General features: G+C 38.6%; 1 protein-coding gene across 1 annotated transcript in view; it reads left to right on the top strand.

Annotated features, from left to right (window-relative positions):
• GLG1 (golgi glycoprotein 1) overlaps positions 1-12,025 on the top strand; it is a 124,786-nt gene that overhangs the window by 719 nt on the left and 112,042 nt on the right. The gene's annotated exons all lie outside the window — the stretch shown is intronic.

The following is a 12,025-nucleotide window of genomic DNA, read 5'->3' as shown; positions in this document are numbered from 1 at the left end:
GCGGCGAAGGCCCGGAGCGTGTTGCTGTTTGCAGTCCTGTCTTTTGTGCGATGCTCTCCGCAGACGGGCTCCTCGCGAAGGTCCCCTCCGCGCTCTGCCTTTCCCTTTGGACCCGGGCGATTGGCAGCAGCAGTCCGTTTCTGCACGGAAAATGGTCGGCGTGCTTACAACTGTTAAAGAAAGATCCGCTTACTGGCAGTCGGATGTTTGTGTGGGTGACCCCGGGTTCCGTTCTGGTGGGCACTGTGGGCAGCCCGGAGGCTTGCCTGTCCTCGCCCCGTTCTTGTGATGGGCAGAGATCCCTGTTTTCTTGGTGCTGACCCTTCTAACACACACACGCACACACACACACTTCCCCCAACTTCTTTCTTGTGGTCTGTCTGTAGTGAATTGCCAAGTGGCTTGGGACCCCGAAGCTTGCAAACGCGGGGCAGCCTTGCTTTTTTTGCAGCCACAGTGTTTGTGATTGGGCTGTGGGGGCTTGCCTTTCTGATGTTTGAAGATGGTCCTCACGGTAACTCCTAAGGAGACCTGGCTTTGCTATTGTCTTGCTGTGATTCGGCTCCCCGACGTTGGCCATGCTTTCTGTCGATTTCAGGCTGCAGACAGAAGTGCCTTCTATCCCAGTAAGCAGACTTAGCGGGCAGATCTGGTAGGGGCATCTTTTGGAAAGGTCTTGGCGTTAGTCTCCGTGAGTTGCTTCAGACTCATGGTGAGCCACCTCATGTAGGCAGAGGAGAGCGGTCCCAAAGGGATTTCAAGGCTGTGACCTTTGGGAAGCAGGCCACCAGGCCTCCTTGGGAGGCACCGCTTTCTGCAGCTGGTAATATACCGAGCGTTAGCCCCAGACATTGCTAGGAATGAAGCCGTTGCGGGGTCCGCTTTCATTTAGGAAATTGTGTCATCAGAATTGTCAAAGCTGCAGGAAGACAGCAGGCTTGTGGAAAATTGCTGCTCTTGGCAATTTTGCACCCTTCGGCTCGTTATGAGGGTTGCCCCAGTCCAGTAGCGACAACTCTTCAAAGGAGAAGAAGACACAGATAGTCCGGAGGCAATGAAAGGATGTTTCCAGAGGCGTCAGAATTGTGGAGCTTTGGGTTACTTCTCATCCTCAGCTTACGAAAGAGAATCCCTTACCGTTCTTTACACTTTAAACTTCACTGGTGGACACAACTGAAGTTCTTAGAGTCTCTCAAGCTTGCTGGGATTTTCTGTTTGGTCTTTGAGGATGTAGAATAGATGCTGTTTCCTCAAGTAGGGTAATATCGGTGACCAAAAGCAACAGTGAGTTCTAGAAGAAACTAAAAAAAAACAAACCAACTTGCCATCAAGTCAGTTCTTCTGACTCATAGCAAACCTTTTGAGTTTCTAGGGCTGTAAAAATTTTATGAGAGTGGAAAAACCACATCTTTCTCTTGTGGAGCAGCTGGTGGGTTCAAACTGTAGTCCAATAAGTCCATAATGCCATTCAGGCTCCCCCCTTGAGGGTAGGTATTAGATCTTATCTTTGGCGTGTTTCAGAGTACCCAGTGCACTGCTTTCTGTTGATTATCCAAAAACCCATTGTTGCCGATTCCAATTCTTAGATCCTATCAGATGAAATCGTGTGGCCCCATAGGATTTCCAAAGCTATGAATCTTTACTGAAGATGGACCTGTTGGGTAGATTTGAACCACCCACCCTCTGGTTTGCAACTAAGCATAGTAAGCAGTTTGCCACCAGGGATTCTTTCACACTGATTAGTGAGTGGCTCCATAAAAATGCGCCCTGATTACGGGTAAGCTGGTAAAGGCAGTTTTATACTTCAAAAGATGTCATATAAATTAAAAGTGGAGATTACTTCTTTTTGGAGGGTTATCCAAATTTCCAGTTTAGTAAATTTTTATATACAGAAAAATTGAAAGAAGAGTACCATAAACACTTGTGTGTATTCTTGAAGAGTTAGAGTTATTTATGACATTTTTTTCTTTTTTAGAGACAGCAAAATAAAATGTATTTCACGTAGTTTTAGAATGATATGCGATATATGTGTTTAGAATAATTAGAGAATTATTCAGTTGAAGAGAAATGTATGTCATATATTTTGCATTTATTGTCCAGTAGGTAGGATTGTTAGAGAAGTGAAAACATACATGCCTTTTATCTCTTTGGATACAAATTAAACAAAGATTGGTCTCAGGGCATAGCATGTAAGCATTTAGAGCCCAACATAGTAAACCATATGTTTATTTAGAAACAACACGAATAAGTATAGTGTTAGGTTAAATCTTAAGGTCAAGGCGCTCTCTTGAAAGTGTGGCTTTTAAATTTACATAGTAACTCACTTACAATCTACTTAATGGTATTTCCGATTACCTCCAAGTCCAGCAGATACTTTCAATTTCTCTTTTTATGTGACCGAATTATAAACCAGATCTATAAACTATACTATAAACTGCCTGTAGACCATAGCTTAGTTCACAGCGTTTCCTCAGTCTTTTTGATCATTATGTGTTATGTGTGGGATTCTTCTTTTTTTAACCTCAGATGAGTCATGCTTTTAAAAAGGCCAAGTATACACAATGGCCCACTATTAAATAGTAGTTTTAACAGGAAGAGTGATGGGATAGCAGTCCTAGTAATTATAGGAAGAGGCGTGAAAATGTAATCGAAAGATCGTGGAATTTTTCCACAGTCTGTTTGAAGGTCTGTGGCATATATGTGTGAGCTCTGGTGGCGCAGTGGGTTAGTTACACAGTTGCTGCTTAACTGCAAGACCAGCAGCTCTAAACCACCAGCCAATCCATGTGGAGAAAGGGGAGACTTTCGACTGTCCTATAGGAAGGATATCACTATGAGTCAGAAATGGCTAGATGGCAGTGAGGGCTTTTTTTTTTTCCCCCTGTGTAAGGTATAATTAGAAAATAGAAGAAAAAAGGGAACACGTTCCCTGGGTTTCTACCAAGTGAAGGTGTAGGAATGTCCAAAAAAGAAGATAATGTTCACTAAGATGAGATATGTAGTGATGCTTTATGTTGAGAGTAATTTGCTAACATGATAAGGAGTGTCTAGTATAACTGTGATGTTTATAATTTTACTTAGGTTTTTTTGTGTTTGTTTCATTAAAAAAAGTTTTCAATTTAGAAAATTTGAAACATACACTACAGGAGAATAGTATAATGAATACCTATGTACACATCACCCAGCCTCCTTCAGCTACCCTTACCGTACCCACTGTGTGCATGCGCTGACTTTGGGGCACTGAAATGTTTTCAAGGAAATCATAGACATTATGTTATTTCACTTAAATATGTCAATGTACGTCTTTTATAAAGACTGTTAGGAACCTAGAACCCAGTTGTTCTTTCACAATATTTACAAGCATCATGAAATATTTCTGAATTTCCTGGTACATTCTCTTGGCGTAGTGGATACCGGTTGGGCTGCTACCCACAAGGTCAGCATGTTGAAACTACTAATGGCTCCATGGGAGAAAGACAAAGCTTTTTACTCCTGTAAAGAGTTACAGTCTCAAAAACCCATGGGACCAGTTCCAGTAGGATCGCTCCGAGTGAGTCTGGTTTTTTGGTTTTCTTGGCGTGTTAGGTAGGTTCAGATGATAAATTTAAGGACCCTGCCTATTTTCATTGATGGAGCGCTGGTGGCATAGTAGTTACTCGTTGGGTTGGTAACTGCAAGGTCAGCAGTTCAAAACCACCAGTGGCCCCACGGCGGAAAGACAAGGCTTTCTACTCTTGTAAAGAGTTAAAGGCCCCCAAACCCCTGGTTGCAGGTCTGCTCTGTTCTGTGGCATCTCGGAATCAACTGAATGGCAGTGAGGTGCTTTTCTTTTCTTTTTAATTAGTCATTAGATACCCTGGTGGCACTGTGGATTGTACTTTGGGTTGTTAATTGCAAGGTCAACAGCTGATCCACAGGAAAAATGTGAGGCTGTTTCCTCCCTTAAATATTCATAGTCTCAGAAACCACAAGGGCCGGCCTTACTGTGTCCTATAGGGTTGCTGTGAGTGGGAATTGATTTCATAGCACTTGTTTTGGCCTGTGCTTGGTCTAAGTGCTGTGCAGAGTGACTGCTCTGCATAGAGGTAAGATGGACTGTTTCATGTGTCAAGGGGCTCTGATGGTGTGGTGAGCTGTGACTTGATCTGCAGACACTCCCTGGGAGAAAGTAACGCTGTCTCCATAAAGTCTTGGAAACCCTAAGAGCTTTTCTATTTTGTCCTGTGGGGTCGCTGTGAGTCAGAATTGGCTCGATGGCAGTGATTTTATTTTCTGTATAGAAAAGGAATGAGCATTTCGGCATTACAAACCATAACCTCTTTTCATACTCACAGGGGAATACTTTTCTTACTTTATTCCTAAACTTTAACTTAACTCAATGCTTGTGGTAGTATGCAACACTATCTTTGTCTTTTCAATACTTCTGATAGTCTTGTGAGATAAGGATAGTATTATCTTGTTACCTCAGTTGAGAAGATGTAGTAACTTGTCCAAAGTCATGCCCAGAACGTTCTCTGACTTCAAAGACCATCCTCTACCTAACATACCATGGGTGATTACAGCCAGGGAAATTATGATGTGACTGTTGAGAAGGCCAGGGGTGGTAAAACGGACACAACATGAAATGAGTTGCCTGAAAGTAGAATCCTCTTTTCTTCACTGCCAAGAACAATTGAGTGGCAGCAGCTCTTGTGCTTTAACGTATTTTAGATTCCTCAGCCAGACAAACCAGTATTATCAGATAAAACTAATTAAGTCTGAGTTCAAGAGTAGAATTTCTTAATGTAAATGTGAAGATTTTTCAAACTCCAGTTTACCTTAAGCAGGATTTAACTAGTATAATAGAAGCATTTAGAGATATAAAAACAACAGCAAAACGCCTCTCTGCCATCGAGTTGATATGGATTCATAGCGACTCTATAGAACAGAGTAGAACTGCCCCTGTGAGTTTTCAAGACTTCCCTTTTACTTGTATTGAATTTGTGAAACACTAGAAGGAGCCGACACCATTAACTAATTGTTAAACTGGGCAAGTCATGTTACTACTCTGAATCTCATTTTTCTGGTAGGTATGGTAAGAGGTGTGTAACAGTAAAATTTATTAGTTACTTGCTATTTGGCCTCTATAAATTGTATATGAGGAGTCTTCAAAAAATCTGTGGAAACATGGATTTGAAAGATAATGGAATTTTCATTAACTTTTTGAAGCTCCCCAAATATTCTTTGTATGTTGATAGTGTATATTTTGTATACTACATTTCATGAGGGAGAGGGGAAGAGTTATATGAATAATACCAAACAGTGATTAGAAGCAGTTATTGGGCTTTAGAATACGATTGTTTTGTTTGAGCCCATATGAAAGTTCCTTCCTTCTGTGATAACTCTGTGGTTGCAGGCAATCCAACCACGTAATCAGCAGGTCATTATTGATCTCTTATTATGCATTCATTATTGTGGAAAAGTGCTTCCAGTGCTTCTTCAGCTTGCCTAAAGCATTTCAGTGGGTATTCCATCAATTCCTGGAGCCTTGTTTTCAGTATAGTTGGAACTTCTTCCTTTCGTACATTGGTTCTTGCTCATATTCTACCTCCTTAAATGGTGGAATGTCGAGTCCTCTTTTGGGTACAGCGACCCTGCGTATTTTTACCTTCTCTTGATGCTTTCTGCATATATTATTTTACCTATAGAATCTTCTTTCAAGATTGCAACTCCAGGCTTGAATTTTTTTCTTGAGTTCTTGCAGTTTAAGTGTTTGTCTTTTCCAGCTGCCCTTTGAAATTTTCTATTTAGTGCCTTAACTTCATCCTTCCTTCCATTTGCATTAGCTACTCTACAATTAAGAGCAAGTTTCAGAATCCCTTCTGACATCCATGTATGTATGTATGTATGCATTTATTTTGGGGCCACAGGGTGCCACTTAGGACTCAGACGTGTTTTTCTCCTGCCACCTTTTATTTATTTATTTTTATTTTGCCACGTGTTTATATATATATATATATATATATACACACACACACACAGACACACACACACACACACTGTTTGGGAGGTTCAACTGATTCCTGATATATATATAATAGGTTTTTTTTACATATCTTACACAATCCAGTATATCCATTCATGAACAATTCTGTTGTTCAACTCAATTGAGTGGAATTGTAGTCATCAATGCTGTCAACTTCATTCCCTCCTTCCCTCCCCCTCTCTCTTCCCATAACCTCAGGGAACCATTACTTCTCTTATTGTTTGTGAAGTTATCTATCTTGACTTTCATGTACAAAGAGACTTAAATATGCAAATCTAACATAATTAATGAGGTAAAACAAATAAAAACTTTAATAGTGAGGGGAACAAATATTAAAGAACTAGAGGTTATTTATGTGTTTCATCAGTGCCATATCAAACCCTGGATTTATCATCTATTCCAGGGACCTGACATCCATTTTGACCTTTTCTTTCTTTCCTGTCTTTTAAATGACCTTTTGCTCTCTTTGCATCATATGTGTGTGAATGTTGGACATTGAATAAGGAAGACCATAGAAGAATAGATGCACAGATTGACACAGTGGCTGCATCCATGGGCTGGTGCATAGGAACAGTTGTGAGGATGGCACAGGTCTCTGCAGTGTTTTGTTCTCTTGTGCATAGTTCTTGCTATGCCTATGGGTTTGAGCCAAACTTGATGTTGTTAGCCGGCACCTAACCACAACATTATGGAAAAACACGGTACTTATAGTTAATTTGATAACAGATTATGATCAACAATTATCTAAGAGTGATTTACTAATCACTTGCAGTCCTACAGGTAGTAAGTTCTTCAGGGTTGTGTAAGGAGGATAATATTAGGATTCTGAAGACTTCTTTGGAATCTAGTGCTGCTACTCTTAGTTTAATTAGGGACTGTCTACTTCTAAGTGAGGGCATACATGTACCCACAAGTTTGATATACTAGTCATATCTTTCTAATTGACATTAAATACAACATGCTGTCGGGTGAAACCAGGGCCTGGAGAAGGCTATCTTGCTTGGTGTGAAGGGGCAGTTAAAAAGAGGAGGGTCCTGGACACAGTGGTTGCACCAGTGGGCTCAAACATAAGAACAGTTTGTAGGGATGGCACAGGATCAAGGCAGTGTTCTGCTGTACATACGGTCGCTGAGTGGCACCTAACAACAACAAAATATACAATATTAACAAATAGCATCTCAAATTATCTTGCATGCCACCAGTGTTACATGCTTTGGAAAACACTGAAATAGGATAATCTCTTAAGTTCATTCCAGGTCTGGAGCATTGTGATTCTGTGATCTGAGAGAATGCAGAGAATGTTCAAAGGAATTACAAACACAGGTGAGAAGGGGAGATGTTTGAGGATTTAAGGAGGTGGCATGGACTATAGAGTTTTTGAGATTTATTTGAGTTCAGATTATATAGATCTTGCTTTCATGCACTGTTTGGTTTGACAAACAAAACCCAGACATTTAGATGTGCCAGTCATTCAGCTTGGCATGTAAATCTTTTTCTGCAGATAATTGAGTGTTTCTTGTGGGGGGAAAAAAATCATTTATAGAAAATATTTTTTAAGAAACCTCTTGTTAAGAATGCTTTACAGGATATAGTTGCTTAATAATTCATCATTTTTGGAAGGGAATAAAATACTTGAACAGTCCAAAAGATGAAATGCTATATTTCTCTTTTGTTTATTTTTTCCTAATATGTTTAAAACCAATTTAGTCAACAGCATAAACAAACATAGGTCATATATTTATATATTTAAAAAAGAGACAGTTAAAATGACTTGTAGAATGTCATGCAAATTAATTTTCCTTCCTTTAGCAAACATTTATTGAATATCTACTATATGCAAGACCCTGCTTGAGGGAAAATACTAGTTAGCATTTGTTGAGGGCATTCTGTGTGCCCTTCTGTAAGATGCCAGGTACATTATATCTCCATATTATTACATAGTGGTTGGAGGCAATCTGACCACATAATCAAGTCAATATCAATCTCCTATTATGCACCTGTTGTTGTGGAACAACTCTAGTAACTTTAAGATACCACCATTACTGATAGTTGGTTTGATAAATAGGACTGCTACAAAGAATCAGCTATCTGAAAAATGGTTTGTTAATCACGTTATATCATACAGGTAGTAAATTCTTTAGGACCATACTAAGAGCATAAAATTTTGGATTCCAAAGATTTAATTGGACCCAAGTATTGCTACTCTTAGCTCACACACTTTGATTTTCTTAGTTGGGGTGTAGTATTATTATTGTAAAAGAAGAAACTGAGATTAAGTAACTCAGAACCAGTCAGTAGTGCAGCATAGAATTGAAAGCAAATCTGTCCAGTTCGTGAGATCACTCTGCCTCCCTTCTCCTATTTCTAGGCATTTATAGTCTAGAACTGCATTTCCCAGGGTGATCATCATCAGCCATATGTGGTTTTTGAGTATTTTGAAACATAGCTAGTCTGAATTGAGATCTGCTGGAAGTATAAATTATGCACTTGATTTATAAGATTAGTGCAAAAATAGAATGTGTAGTACAATTTTATATTATTTAAAAGACAATATTATGGTTCAAATAAAATAAGTTATGTAAATTAATTTTACTCTTTATAACCCCTCAAAAAACTAAACTCACTGCCATCGAGTGGATTCTTACTCATAGTGACCCTATGGGGCAAAGTAATAATGCCCCTATGGGTTTCTCAGATGATGACTCTTTACTGGAGGAGAAAACCTTGTCTTTCTTTATATGCTTCATTTTTTTTGGATAGCACTGGTCTATAAAATAGTTACCGTATATACTTGAATATAAGCCGAGTTTTCCAGCACATTTTTCCCCCAGCACATTTTTAATGCAGGTTTTGTGGTATAATTAGGTGCCTCGGCGGATATTTGGGTCGGCTTATACTGGAGTGAGTATATACAGTCTTAAGTTACAATCACAATGCAAGTTATAAAGTAGTAAGTAGCATGAAAAGAGTTGTTAAGTGCCGTCAGTTGGCTCTGACTCACAGCACCCTATGTACAACAGAACAGAACACTGTCCGTCTGTATGAGTCCATTGTTCAGCCACTGGGTCAGTCTAGCTTGTTGAGGGCCCTCCATGTTTTCTACTGTCCCTTTACTTCCTCAAGCATGATGTCCTCTAGGGACTGGTATCTCTTGACAACATGAGAAAAAGTCTTACCATCCTTGCCTCTAAGGAGCATCCTGGCTGTACTAACGACCTGTTTGTCTGTTCTGTTGTCAGTCCATGATAGGCTCAGTATCTTGCTGTGGGTATTTGGTAGAGGAAATGGTTGGGAGGAGCAGAGAGCTTTTTGTTCTTTCCTTCTTAAATTGGTAGTTCATATCATGACATTCCTAATATAGCAACTTTAAAGTATTTACTAATCTTGCTAATGGATGGATCTTTACCATGCCTATTTTATGAGTTGTCAGGGTAGTAGTTCTATCACCTGAGAACACTGGAAGTCACTAGCTGAATTAGATAAATCTGAAGCTTAAAAAAGACCCTCAGTGATAACCCTCCAGACTCTGTCAGTTCTAACCCTTGGATCTGCATTAAAATTTAGTGTGGACTGGAATCTGAAAATAGTGAATTAAGAGAATCAGACATTTGTTTTCATTCAACTTTAATAATTGTACTGGTCAGAAACTTTTACTCGATTGAATTGTGTAGTGTTTACAGCAACTTTAAATTCTATTGAAGGCTTATTAGTATATATAACTGTAGGAGGAATACTGATTTCAAGTAACTTATAAAATAGAACAAACTTAAAACTTTTTTGTATTCTTTTAAAAAACGAATTGTAATGCCTATTTAAAATTACTACAAGAGAAACAGTGGATTGAAATGAGGAGAGAAAAAAATCAGGAGAATGTTGATTTAAGTTCACAAACAAAAACTAAACTAAAAAAACAAAATAAAACCCTAAACTCACTGACCTCAGTGTGACTCATAATGACTCTATGGGATAGGGTAGAACTAACTGCCCCTGTGGGTTTCCAAGACTGTAACTCTTCCCGCCTCCCCCCGCCCAAACAGTTTTATGGGCATATAATTCACATACCATATAATTCAGTAGTTCAATCACATCAACAACAATCAGTTTTAGAACAGTCTCTTTAATCTTGTATTCATTGTTATTAGCTCCCCATTTCCTCTCAACTTCTGCTGCCCTACCCCCAAGGAACCATTAATCCAGTTACTGTTGCTGTAGATTTACCTGTCCTGGATTTCATATATAGAAAAACATTAAAAAACACAAACTAATAAGAATAACCAAGTCAGATAAGAGCTTCAATCAAAAAGAGAGCAGAAAATATTAAAAACTACAACAAATTTAAATGGATCGTAAGGAAACAATTGCAAAAATTTAGCTGCAGCTGCAACAAATCCACTTTCCTATGAATTCTGCATGTTAGCAAAGCTATTCACTTCCCTGGCCCATGGTCAGAGGGCATTCACCAGGTGCTTAATACATGTGTATTTCCCCTTCACTTAAAAAACAAACCTGAAACAGCTTTGAAAGTGGTCCATAGGGAGATCAAGTGATAAGATACTACATTTTGACCTAACTATGTCTGCCATAATTGATTTTGCGGTGCTCTGTGTCTGTTAATGGCTATTTACATCCCTCAGCTATGATATGGGAGGGGGGTACACCAAAGGCTAAATCCATGTGTGGATCCTGCAGATGGATTTTGTCTAAGATTGTAAGTAACTCTTTATGGAAATAGAAAGCCTGCCTTTCTTGCTGACCTTGGGGTTAGCAGCGCAGCACATAACCACTGTGTGACCAAGGCTCCTAGGTTTAAATTCTAAATCCATGCAAATACAAAGGCATAATTAAAAAAACCCCAAAAGCAATAAAAACCAAATGGAAATGTTTAAAAAAGAATTTAAAGAAAGTGTACTAGTACTGAGGAAGTTTTCTCCTAATATTTCTAAGTTTAAAAAGAATGATAGTCTTCAAGTCACTAATATAATTCCCAAAGTTCTTGGAATGGCCTACTCAGCTCACTAATGTGATGAAACATCACATGCAGTGGACATTAATTTCAGAGGTGGAATGTATTAATCAGGAACAAAATCTGTCATCTACTAATTGGTATCATCTATCCATACTTTATGAAATGAAAATCAGAAAAGATCCTACAGTCATATAGAATTTATAGTAGGAGAAGCAATGTAATGGGTATTTTTCTTTTTAGTGAAATATTAAAAACTCATGTGAAAAGTGTTAACTTTAACAGAGTATTCCTTGACTTATGTACATGTTGGCTATCTTTCTCACCCAGAAACTATAACTAGTTTCTTTTCTCTTTAACATTTAAAATTTTTCGTGTACATTTTTTCTTAAAAACAGCAACACATACGAAGGAACCTTATTGGCTTTGTGGTTGGTTATACATTGAACTGCTAAATGCAAAAACAGGAACACATACTTTTTGATGATGTCTCGCTCTACAATTCAGTGACTCACCATGTCCAGTCATTATTCTCAAAAATTTTTCATCTCTCCAAACAGAAACTCAGTATAACTCCCCATTACCTCCTCCCTTAAGTCCCTGGTAACCACTAATACACTTAAGTCTTTATAATTGACCTTATCTAGGATCATGGGATATTTCTTCTTTTGCATTTGACTTCTTTAACCTATATTTCGAAGCTTCATCCATGTCGTAGAATGTATCAGGACTTGTTTTCTTTATGGGTGAATAATACTCTTGTATGACTGTGCCAGGTTTTGTTCATCTAGTCATCCTTCTTGTAGATAGTTCCACCTTTGGCTCTTGTGACCAAACTACAGTGCACATTGGTTTGCAAATGTCTTATCTTATTTCAAGTTTTTTTGGTATAACTTAGGAGTGGAATTGCTGGGACATATAGTTAATTTAAAAAAAAAACATTTTATTGGGGGCTCATACAACTCTTATCACAATCCATCCATCCATCCATTGTGTCAAGTACATTTGTACATTTGTTACCATCATCATTCTCAAAA

Source organism: Echinops telfairi, unplaced genomic scaffold (assembly GCF_000313985.2).
Source record: "Echinops telfairi isolate 266 unplaced genomic scaffold, ASM31398v2 ScPeMD7_2291;HRSCAF=2852, whole genome shotgun sequence".
In the NCBI taxonomy this organism is placed as follows: Eukaryota; Metazoa; Chordata; class Mammalia; order Afrosoricida; family Tenrecidae; genus Echinops; species Echinops telfairi.
This window is presented reverse-complemented; position numbering and strand designations above follow the sequence as displayed.